Source organism: Sus scrofa, chromosome 9 (assembly GCF_054392235.1).
Source record: "Sus scrofa isolate SSC_HxYL_T2T_F1_AM1 chromosome 9, Sscrofa_HxYL_maternal_Yorkshire_Landrace_v2.0, whole genome shotgun sequence".
Lineage (NCBI taxonomy): Eukaryota > Metazoa > Chordata > Mammalia > Artiodactyla > Suidae > Sus > Sus scrofa.
In genome coordinates this window covers 12,078,723-12,090,190 of record NC_139391.1, presented here as the reverse complement: position 1 = coordinate 12,090,190, position 11,468 = coordinate 12,078,723, and the positions used below count along the sequence as shown (strand labels likewise).

General features: G+C 43.9%; 3 protein-coding genes across 28 annotated transcripts in view; all 3 read left to right on the top strand.

Annotated features, from left to right (window-relative positions):
- LOC100511652 (glycerophosphodiester phosphodiesterase domain-containing protein 4) overlaps positions 1-11,468 on the top strand; it is an 882,168-nt gene that overhangs the window by 484,425 nt on the left and 386,275 nt on the right. The gene's annotated exons all lie outside the window — the stretch shown is intronic.
- CLNS1A (chloride nucleotide-sensitive channel 1A) overlaps positions 1-11,468 on the top strand; it is a 98,050-nt gene that overhangs the window by 50,161 nt on the left and 36,421 nt on the right. The gene's annotated exons all lie outside the window — the stretch shown is intronic.
- Positions 88-11,468, top strand: part of PAK1 (p21 (RAC1) activated kinase 1) — a 236,440-nt gene continuing 225,059 nt past the window's right edge. For 16 of the 19 annotated variants that reach the window (XM_084975453.1, XM_084975456.1, XM_084975444.1 and 13 more), the window contains exon 1: positions 374-574. The gene's annotated coding sequence lies outside the window, so the exon portion shown is untranslated. Of the gene's footprint in view, positions 329-373; positions 575-11,468 lie in introns of those variants that run through there. The other 3 variants (XM_084975452.1, XM_084975463.1, XM_084975449.1) reach the window with 3 other exon arrangements.

The following is an 11,468-nucleotide window of genomic DNA, read 5'->3' as shown; positions in this document are numbered from 1 at the left end:
GAAGCAGGCGCGGGTGGGGCAGGGAGCGGAGGGACGGCGCGCGCCCGGGGGCCACTGCGCATGCGCGCGGCAGCCCGGCGCCCAGGCGCAGAGGTTTGCCTGGGGACTGACCCGCGAAGACGCCGGGCTCCCTGTGCCCCAGCGCAGAGCCGGCAGGCTCGAGTCCGCTGCGCTTCAGCAGGTGCTTTGAAGAACGAACTTTGAGGGTTTTGCTTCCCTGTCCCTCAAACTGTAAAACGGTCAAGCTGGAAAGACCCCTAAAGATCATTTCGGCGAGCCACCTCGTTTTTAATTTATGGGGCAACTGAGAAGACGGGAAGTGACGGAGGTGCAGCGGCAAAGCCAGTGGTGGGGGAGGGGTGGAGCAGGCCGGGGTGGGGGGGCTTTAGCGAGAGTAGACTTGGGAGCGCTTGTGTGAAGCGCCTGCAGCTGGTCTCCTGAGCCTTAGTTTACTTCGCCTGCCTGTAACGTTTAATCGAATAGATTAGGGTTGCATGACCCGCCTGCCTCATCGATTTGTTTTAAAGAGCATGAAAGGCTCATTGCACAGAGACTAGCAGACAGGAAGTGCTGGGTAAGTGCTAGCTTCGAGTCCAAAGGGCAGGTCGTGCCACCCCTCCCAACAGCCCGCCCATCTGGGGTGGCCCATTGTCTGTGCAGCTGGGAGGGAAGGCTTGAGATTCCTCACTCCTCACTCCTAGGAGTTGCTTTGTGTTAATGGGGTAGGGGTTGTGGTTTAGTGAGAGAGTTGCCAGTGCCGAACAGAAATGCAGAGGCAGTTTGGGGTGAAGGAGAATAAAAAATACCTTTGTTGCTTTGCCAGGCAAGGGAGGCCACAGCAGACTAATGCCCTAAAAACTGTGCCCTCCCTTGGGAGAGATTAGGAAGTGGTTTTGTAATTTGGGAGCTGAAAACAGGGCCACAGATGAGGATCAGTCTAGATGCAAGCTTTCCTTCTCCATGAGAGTTGGTGTTTGGTGGCCCCAGGACTGCCTCTGGTGGTTCTCCATCCCTGGTTTTTGTTGGGAGTTTTAGTTCTGCAGAAGGGTTCAAAGATATTGTTGTGTATATTCCTAGAAGAGGAACTGGGACCTTGCCCCAAGGCTGCACTGTTGTTTCTAGGCTGTTCCTCCCTGGTGGCTGCATCCCCTTCTTTCCCTGATTAGCAACTGTCTGAGCTTGCCCTATGGAACTCAAGGAAGGTCATGGAGGCTGAAGCTTATCCCCTAAAATCAAGAATTGGGGGTACAGAAAGGCCTATACCCAGGAGCCCCACAGGGCCCTACCTGGTTTCAGAGAGTCAGGAGTCCAAATGCCACAGTATTCTCCAGCCTCAGTCCTGCCTCTGCCAGGCTCTGTTGACCACAAGTCCACATTTCTTAGGGCTGGATGGACAGAAAAGAGGAACAAAAATGAGCGGAATAATTAGCCTGAACTTCAGGTGACAGAGAACTTGGAAGGTGTTTTTGCTGATTCTCAGCTTTCCTCCACAATGTCAGTTTGTCCTTTCATAATTAATGAAAGTTCTCTTTAAAATGTCCAAGTTTTCTGTAGTGCCAATAGACATTCTCTGAATTAAAAAAAAATTCTTTCAGAAACCACACAAAATATATATAGAGATGAAATCCTTCCCTTTTTTTCTGTGTTGGTGCCTCTCTGGGAAAGAATTTAGAGTACATTGAAACTATGTCTTGAGATGTCCCCTGTGGCTTAGCAGGTTAAAGATCCAAGGCTGTCACAACAGTGGCTGGGGTTGCTTCTGTGGTGAGGATTGGATTCCTGGCTTGGAAACTTCCAGATGCTGTGGGTGGGGCCAAAACAAAATTATATTTTGATCTGGCTGCTATTGCAGGTGGTTGCTTTTAAATCAGTCCTCTGAGTGTATGTAACCCATTCTTGGCTCCCCTTTACTAGAAGTCTCTTGAAGATTAGTGTGAATATGTTTTGTTGACTACTTTGCTGACAATTTTACTAGCAAGAGCCATGTAGAAAACTACTCTTGGGAGCTTTGATTAGAAATTTCAATAACATTATACTATACATTGTCATTAAGTGAACTTTGGGCATTGTTTCAGTTAAAGAACAAGACCAAAATAAGCCAAATTTATTACTTGTGATTGGGTATTTCACATAACATAGATTAATCTCTTTTTGAGAAACAAGAAATCTCCAATTAATTCACCCTATTTCCTTCAGCAAAAGTATTTGTTCATATGGGTGACAGAGCTGCATCTTGCAAACCCAGATCTCAAAATTCCAATCCCAGAGTTCCTGTCATGGTGCACCAGAAACGAATCCGACTAGGAGCCATGAGGTTGCAGTTTCGATCCCTGGCCTTGCTCAGTGGGTTAAGGATCTGGCGTTGCCATGTGGTGTAGGTCACAGATGCAGCTCGGCTCCTGCGTTGCTGTGGCTGTGGCATAGGCCAGCGGCTACAGCTCTGATTAGACACCTGGTCTGGGAACCTCCATATGCCGCAGGTGCTGCCTCAAAAAGACAAAAACAAAACAAAATCAAAATTCCAGTCGCAAGACCAATGTCTTCTTGAGGAAGAACAATTCTTAGTTAGGTTGGGAAAATTAGAAGAGTCTGGCTTTTCCTGCAACTTTGACCCCATTTTAACCACTTTGCTTCTAGATATCCCAGAGATAGCCTATTTCTGACAAGCAGGAAGTACGTAATACTAGGTTTGGTAAAAACACTGGGTTTAGCGTTTGGAAATGAAAGTTTGCATCTTACTCTGCACAAACTGTGAGACTTTGAGGAAATCATTAAATCATTAAACTTCTCTGAGTTTCAATTTCCTAATCATGATAGTATAGTACAGTTAATAACTATTTTCAGGTTTTGTTGCAGAGATTCTTTTTTTTTTTTTTATAAAGGCTGAACCCATGGCACATGGAAGTTCCCAGGCCAGGGATTGAATTCAAGTCGCAGCTGTGACCTGTGCATTAACTGCTGCAATATTGGACCTTTTAACCCACTGCACCAGGCTCGGGATTGAATCCATACCTCTGTAGCCACCTGAGCTGCTGCAGTCAGGTTCTTAACCCACTGCACCACAGCAGGAACTCTGTTGTGAAAATTGAATGAGACAATACAGATGAAGTGCTTTGTAAAGAGCTATTACAATTTTTAAAAATTGAGATATTCATATACCATAAAATGTACCCTTTATTTTTGTTTGGGTTTTTTTTTTTTTTTTTTTTTTTTTTTTTTGCTTTTTAGGGCCAAACCCACGGCATGTGGAGGTTCCCAGGCTAGGGGTCTTATTGGAGCTACAGCTGCTGGCCTACACCACAGCAACGCCAGAACCAAGCCTCGTCTTCGACCTCACCACAACTCATGGCAGTGCCGGATCCTCAACCCACTGAGCAAGGCCAGGGACTGAACCCACAGCCTCATGGTTCCTAGTCGGATTCCTCTCCACTGCGCCACGACAGGAACTCCCTAAAATTTACCCTTTAAAAGTGTACAATTTAGTGGCTTTAAAACCAAAACATCTGATTCAAACTCAGACAAAACGCAGATTGGGACTTGAATCCTCAGTTTTTTTAATTAAAACCACTCATTTGGTATGTGGACTTACTGAGGCTCAGGTTCTTTGTGTCTCTGCACAGAAGGAATTCAGTGAGAGACAAAGCGATAGGCAAGAAATAGATTTATTAAGATAAGACGCTTGTTAAAAAAAAGAAGAAGAAAAAAAGGAGTTCCCAGCGTGGCGCATGGAAACGAATCCGACTAGAAACCATGATATTATTATGCATTTGATCCCTGGCCTCTCTCAGTGGGTTAATGATCCGGCATTGCTGAGAGCTGTGGTGTAGGTCGAAGACACAACTTGGACCTGGCACTGCTGTGGCTGTGACATAGGCTGGCAGCTGTACCTCCAGTTCCACCCCTAGGCTGGGAACCTCCATGTGCTGCAGCTGTGGCCCTAAAAAAAAAAAAAGATAAGATGCTTGTGAGAGAGTCAGGTAAGCAGGCTCTCCCCGGAGGATTAGGTAGACTCCATTTTTATAATCCAAGGAAAGTGGGGGTTGAGAAAGACCACCTTCTTCCTCACTCTTGAGATTCACCGTCAGGCTTCCATCACTAGCTCCTGCTTCATATAGGGTGAGAGAGAATTTGACCCTATGAGGTCAAACTAGGACTGTCCTGATGCTTATTCATCAGATCAGCAGAAGGGGAGCATGTGCTGAAAGAGGTCGAATCAGCTCAGGTTTGCCTGCAGTGAGGGTGTCCAGCTTTGGAATGTCACCTTTCCCTTCCATTCCTGTCCCTGGTCCCACGGGTCATCATCTTGCTGAACTTGAACGCAGGCCTCTTTTTCTCTTTCCCTGAATGACCTGAGGCGTTCCTCTGGCTTTTGCTTACGGTTTTATAGTTAAGCAGCAAGGCTGCTTCGTTCCACAACGTTCTGATGGCTTTCTTGAGCCACCGTTGACTCCCAGTGGTCTCCCAGAGTTCCCTCCTCTCTATCCGTGGTCCCCTCCTGGGACTTCTGCAACTACCTGTGTAGCTGTCCTCCTCTCTCCCTATCAGTTTTATTATATTCACAAAGTTGTGTAACTATTACAAATTATCTTGAGTGGTGATGCTTAGCAGTGAAGTCTGAATTTATAATGTGACTATCTCTATAATCTTTGGCATGAATTATTTAAATATGACCATATGATACCATTGTCTTATACACTACTTTCTATATGGAGATGGAACCCACATAATTCTAGTGAGGTCTCAAGGTTGCAATTGATGGACCCTACAATGGAAGATATTTATCGGGTGCTCTATCAGGTATAATCAAATTTTTGTGAAGTTTTTTTGCACTTACCTCAGTGACATGCTATCAAAGGTAGTCTTTCTTCCTGTTAATTCTAATTTTAGTTAAAAAAAATTTGTTGGGGAGTTCCCGTCGTGGCGCTGTGGTTAACGAATCCGACTAGGAACCATGAGGTTTCGGGTTCAGTCCCTGCCCTTGCTCAGTGGGTTAACGATCCGGCGTTGCCGTGAGCTGTGGTGTAGGTTGCAGACTCGGCTCGGATCCCGCGTTGCTGTGGCTCTGGCGTAGGCCGGTGGCTGCAGCTCCGATTCGACCCCTAGCCTGGGAACCTCCATATGCCGCGGGTGCGGCCTAAGAAATAGCAACAACAACAACAACAACAACAATTTGTTGGGAATTCCCTGGTGGTTTAGTGGTCAGGACTCAGAGCTTTCACTGCTTTGGCCCGGATTCATCTGGGAAATGAGATTCCCACATCAAGCCACTGCACACCATGGCCAAAAATTGAAAAAAAAAAAAAATTTTGTTGAGCAGCAAACATTAATAAGACACAGCCTGCCTCAATAACCCAATCTTATAACAATATGTGATACTTATTGAGCACTACTGTGTGCCAAACATTGGATATTATTAGCTTCATTTTACATAGGTCCAGAGAAGACGAAAAAAAAAATAGAGGAGTTCCTTCGGTGGCACAGTGGGTTAAGGATCAACTGTCACAGCTCAAGTCACTGCAGAGGTGCAGGTTCAATGCTCAGGCCCAGCACAGTGGGTTAAAAGACCCAGTGTTACTGCAGCTGTGGTCCAGGAGTCAATCCCTGGCCCAGGAACTTCCATATGCCGTGGTGGTGGCTATAAAAAATTTTTTTTTAGATAGAGAAGGATTTCTTGTTGTGGCTCAGTGGGTTAAGAATCTGACATAGCATCCATGAGGATGCAGTTTTGAACATCCCTGGCCTCACTCAGTGGGTTAAGAATCTCAGTGGTGTAGGTTGCAGATGGGACTTGGACCCTGAGTTGCTGAGGCTGTGGTATTGGCCTGCAGCTGCAGCTCCTATTCAACCCCTAGTCCAGGAACTTCCATATGCCACAGGTGTGGCCCTAAAAAGAAAAAAGAAAAAAAAAGTAGAGAAAATATCTAATATGGTGAAAGAGGAAGAGTGCAGGTAAACTATTCTAGGGCGTCACCAATACTTTAAATTTAGGCTAATTGAATCAGCATATAATGAATAAGATCAGATTTTTATGGAAGTTGGCTTGTTTGAAAAAGCTGTCTAGAATTGTTCTTTTGCTCTGATTTCATGCTATTTACTTTTTTTTTTTTTCTTTTTGCCTTTTGAGGGCTGCTCCCGTGGCACATGGAGGTACCCAGGCTAGGAGTCAAATCGGAGCTGTAGCCACCAGCCTACGCCAGAGCCACAGCAACGAGGGATCCAAGCCTTGTCTGCAACCTACACCACAGCTCACGGCAACGCCGGATCCTTAACCCACTGAGCAAGGCCAGAGATCGAACCCACAACCTCATGGTTCCTTGTCAGATTCGTTAATCACTGCACCACGACGGGAACTCTGCTATTTACTAATTTGACTTCCCCCCCTTTTTTTTTTCTTTTTTTTTGCTTTTTAGGACCGAACCGGCAGCATATAGAGGTTCCAAGACTAGGGATCCAATCAGAGCTATAGCTGCCGGCCTACGCCACAGTCACAGCAATGTCAGATCGGAGCCATGACTGTGACCTACACCACAGCTCACGGCAATTCCAGATCCCCAACCTACTGAGTGAGGCCAGGGATCAAACCCAAATCCTCAGATTTGTTTCCACTGCGCCATGACAGGAACTCCTCTTTTTTTTTTCCCACTTTTTAGGGCCCCATCTGCGGCTTAGGGAAGTTCCCAGGCTAGGGGTCGAATCAAAGCTGCAGATGCCTGCCTACACCACAGCTACAGCAATGCCGGAACCCCTACCCACTGAGGGAGACCAGGGATCGAACCCGCACCCTCACAGGTACTAGTTGGATTCATTTCTTCTGCACCACAACAGGAACGCCCTTCCATATTTCTTAATACCAGGAAAAAGAGGCCTTGGATAGAGGATTTTAAGAATTTCAATTACCAGGAAAGAGTATGATTTACATTAAACAATTAAATTCCAGTTTATGCTTTAGGGACTAAATAATTTTTAAACTCTTAATTATGAAAATTTCCTAATATCTACAAAAGTAGAGGGAATAGGATAGTGAATTCCTATATAGTTTTCACTCAACTCTCCAATAATTATTCCTACTTTGCCAATTTTGTTTCATTTATTCTCCCAAGTTTTGGTGGGGAAGAGGCTGGCGTATTCCAAAGCAAATTCTACACATCTTGTGATTTTTGCTGGATATCTCCTGTGTCCCCTCCGAGTCCACTCTTTCTCTACCTCTCACCCCTGCTCTGATTCCCTTGAGGCTTTCCTGTACAGAATGCAGGTAAAGGACTTCCTTACTCAGTAGCATCCAGTTGGGTTCTGCCAATGGGGAGCATCATCAGGAGATGGAACTTAATGCCTTAAGGCACTATTCCTCTGGCGCCCTTTCTGAGGGTTTGTTGCAGCCAGGTGTATCCTACCAAATGCCACAGCTTCTCTTCATAGAGTTCTCTCTCCTCCGGTTCTGATACCTACACCCTTTCCTCATCCCTAGTTCTAGGGGTGGTAACAGTTGTTGTCGTTGCTAGTCCAGGGGGACCGTGTTATCCCTTCTAATTTCCTTACAGTCTTCCTAACATCTTTGAAAAAGATCCTTTTAAAATAACCTGATTTGATTATGCTATTGTTTTCTGCTGAAACCCAACTGAAATGTCCTTGTGCACATAACTGGTCTGCATCTCTAGTTGGTGAAAGTATTTTTTGAAAAGAGTAACCCCTGTGGGAGTTCCCTGGTGGCCTAGTGATTAAAGGATCCAGCACTGTCACTCCTGTGGCCTGGGTTCCATCTCTAGCCCAGAGACATCTGTGGATGTGCCCCCCCCCCCAAAAAAAAGTAACCACTATGTCATTATCACTATAACAAATTAACAATAATTCCTAAATAACATTCCAAATTCAAATTTCTCCAGTTGACTAAAAGCATGTCTTTGGTAATTGGTTTAAGATCCAATCAAATCCCATACTTTAAAAGTTTTTGTACCTTTTGGAATTCCCATTGTGGCTCAGCCAAAACGAATCCGACTAGTATCCATGGGGACACGGGTTCGATCTCTGGCCTTGCTCAGTGGTTAAGGATCTGGCAATGCCATGAGCTGTGGTGTAGGTCGCAGATGCGGCTGGGATCCTGTGTTGCTGTGGCTGTGGTGTAGGCCAGCAGCTGTAGCTTTGATTCAGCCCCTAGCCTGGAAACCTCCGTATGCCGTGGGTGTGGTCCTAAAAAGCTGGAAAAAAAGTTATTGTACCTTTTAATTTTCTTTAGTTGATAACAATCTCCGCTCCCCCCCCCCCAAAATGTATATTGTTGCTTTATTGGAGAAATCAGGTCGTTTATTCTGTAAAACGTCCTACGTTCTGGATTTGATGATTGCTTCTACATGGTGTAATTTAACTTTCTTCTCTATCCCTTGCATTTCTGTTAGCTACATTTAAATGTTTGATCAAATTTAGTTTCTTTTCTTTTCTTTTCGGGCCACACCTGCGCCATATGGAATTTCCCAGGCCAGGGGTCAAATCAGAGCTGCGGCTGCCAGCCTACACCACAGCCATGGCAATACCAGATCTGAGCTGCATCTTTGATATATGCTGCAGCTTGTGGCAATGCCAGATCCTTAACCCACTGAGCAAGGCCAGGGATAGAACCCATCTCCTCATGGATGCTAGTCGGGCTCTTAACCCGTTGGGCCACAACAGGATCTCCAAGGTGTCTTCTGCTCTTAAAGGGGTGGCAGTCCTACTGGATTAGGGCTCCAGCCTTCTTACATCATGTAACCTAAAAGTTATTGTTGTTGTAAGTATTGTTGTTAACCTACCTCCAAATACCATCATACTGGGAGTTAGGGCTTCAAACATGTGAATTGTGAGTGGGGTCGGGGGGAGGGGGGGCACACAATTTGGTTCATAACAGCCACTATGAAGTGACTCCTGGTTTGTCCCATTTTCTATATCTAGCATGGGTTCCAGCTGGAGCCTATACTGCAAGTCCTTAGGACTTAAGCATTGATAGAGCAGAATTATCAGGACTCTATTTATATGTAGCTCCTGAAGCACCTTAGGAAAGGAGCCATCCTAAGAGAGGCCTGAGTCCCCAGGCCTGGCTCAAGGATGTGAGCTGTTATCAAAGAGGAGATCTCCCAAAGCAACAGAAATAAAAGCAAATATAAACCAATGGAACCTAATCAAATTGACAAGCTTTTGCACAGCAAAGGAAACCATAAAAAACCCAAAAAGACAACCTACAGAATGGGAGAAAATAGTTTCAAATGATGGAACTGACAAGGGCTTAATCTCTAAAATATATAAACAACTTACACAACTCAACAGCAACACACAAACAAACAAAAACAAAACAAAAAACAGCCCAACAACCCAATTGAAAAATGGGCAAAAGACTTGACTAGATATTTCTCCAAAGAAAATATACAGATTGCCAATGAGCACATGAAAAAATGCTCAACATCACTAATTATTAGAGAAATGCAAATCAAAACTACTATGAATTATCACCTCATACCTCTCAGAATGGCCATCATTAACAAGTCAAGAAATAACAATTGCTGGAGAAGATGTGGAGAAAAGGAAACCTCCTACACTGTTGGTGGGAATGTAAATTGGTACAACCACTGCAGAAAACAGTACTGAGGTACTTCAGAAAACTGAATATAATGCTATAATATGACCCAGCAATTCCACTCTTAGGCATATATCCGGGTAAAACTTTTATTGAAAAAGATACATGCACCCATATGTTCATTGCAGCACTGTTCACAATAGCCAAGACATGGGAACAACCCAAATGTACGTCAACAGATGAATGGATTAATAAGATGTGGTATATATACACAATGGAATATTACTCAGCCATAAAAAAGAATGAAATAGTGCCATTTGCAGCAACATGGATGGAACTAGAGACTCATACTAGGTGAAGTAAGTCAGAAGGACAAATGCCATATGATTTCACTTATATCTGGAATCTAATATATGGCACAAATGAAACTTTCCACAGAAAAGAAACTCACAGACTTGAAGAACAGACTTGGGGTTGCCAAGGGGGAGAGAGAGGGAGGGGGATGGACTGGGAGTTTGGGGTTAATATATGCAAATGATAGCATTTGGAGTGAATAAGCAATGAGATCATGCTGTATAGCACAGGGAACTATATCTAGTCACTTGTGATGGAACATGATGGAGGATAATGTGAGAAAAATAATGTATATGTATGACTGGGTCACTTTGCTGTACAGTAGGAATTGACAGAACACTATAAATCAACTGTAATGGAAAAAATAAAAATCATATTAAAAAAATGAAAGGAGAAGAAATGGTGACCAGGTCATTGTCTCTGTCATTTAGGTCAGCCTTCAGCTTAGCCTCCAGGGATTCATGCCTCTGTCGCAAGGTAAAAGGGCTGCAGTCGGAAAAAAAAAAGGCAAAGTCAAACTAGATAGAAACACCCATTCAGTGGAATTCTATTCAGTGAGAAAAAGGGATGAGCGACTCATAATAGCCAAAAGATGGAAGAACCCAAATGTCTATTGACAGATGAAAGGATAAGCAAAATGTAGTATATGCATACAATGGAATATTATTCGGCCTTAAGAAGGGAGGAGATCCTGATATATGCTGTAAGTTGGATGAACCCTGAGGACATTATGTTAAGTGAAATACGCTAGTCATAAAAAGACAAATACTGTAAAATTCTACTCATGGGGGACCTAGAATAGCCTTAATTCATAGAGCTCGCAGAATGGTGGTGACTTCTGGGACTGGGGAAGGAGGAATGGTGAGTTATTGTTTAATGGGCATAGTTTTGCAAGATGATGTTTTGTTTTGCAAGATGTTGAGAGTTCTGGAGATGGATGGTGGATTGCACAATAATATGAATGTATATATATTTTTTAGTATATTTAGTACCACTAAGCTGTAAACTTAAAAATGGTTAAGATGGTAAATTTTTTGTTACATATATTCTACTACAATTAAAAGAAAACCTTTTTTTTGGAAAAAAGAGATGAGCTATCAGAGTTCCTTTTGAGATGCAATGGGATCTGTGGTGTCTGGGGAGCTCTGGGACACAGGTTCAATCCCCAGCCTGGCACAGTGGGTTCATAATCGGCATTGCTACAGCTGCAGCTTTGGTTGCACCTGCAGCTTGAATCTGTTCCCTGGCCCAGGACTCCATATGCCTAGGGGCATCCAAAAAAGGAAAAATAAAGAGATGGGCTAACAAGCTAAGCAAAGACATGGATGAATGTTGAAGGTATATTGCTAAGTGAATCAGGTCTGAAGGGCTGCAAACTATGATTTTTATTTACAGGATATTTACAGGATATTTTAGAAAAGACAAAACTACAAAAAACAGAAAATGGATTTGTAGAGATCAGTAAGGATTCAATGGGGGAGGAGGGCTGAAGAGGTAAAGCACAGAGGATATTTTACGGTAGTGAAACCATTTTGTATAATGCTGTAATGATGGATGTATGATATTATGCATAAAC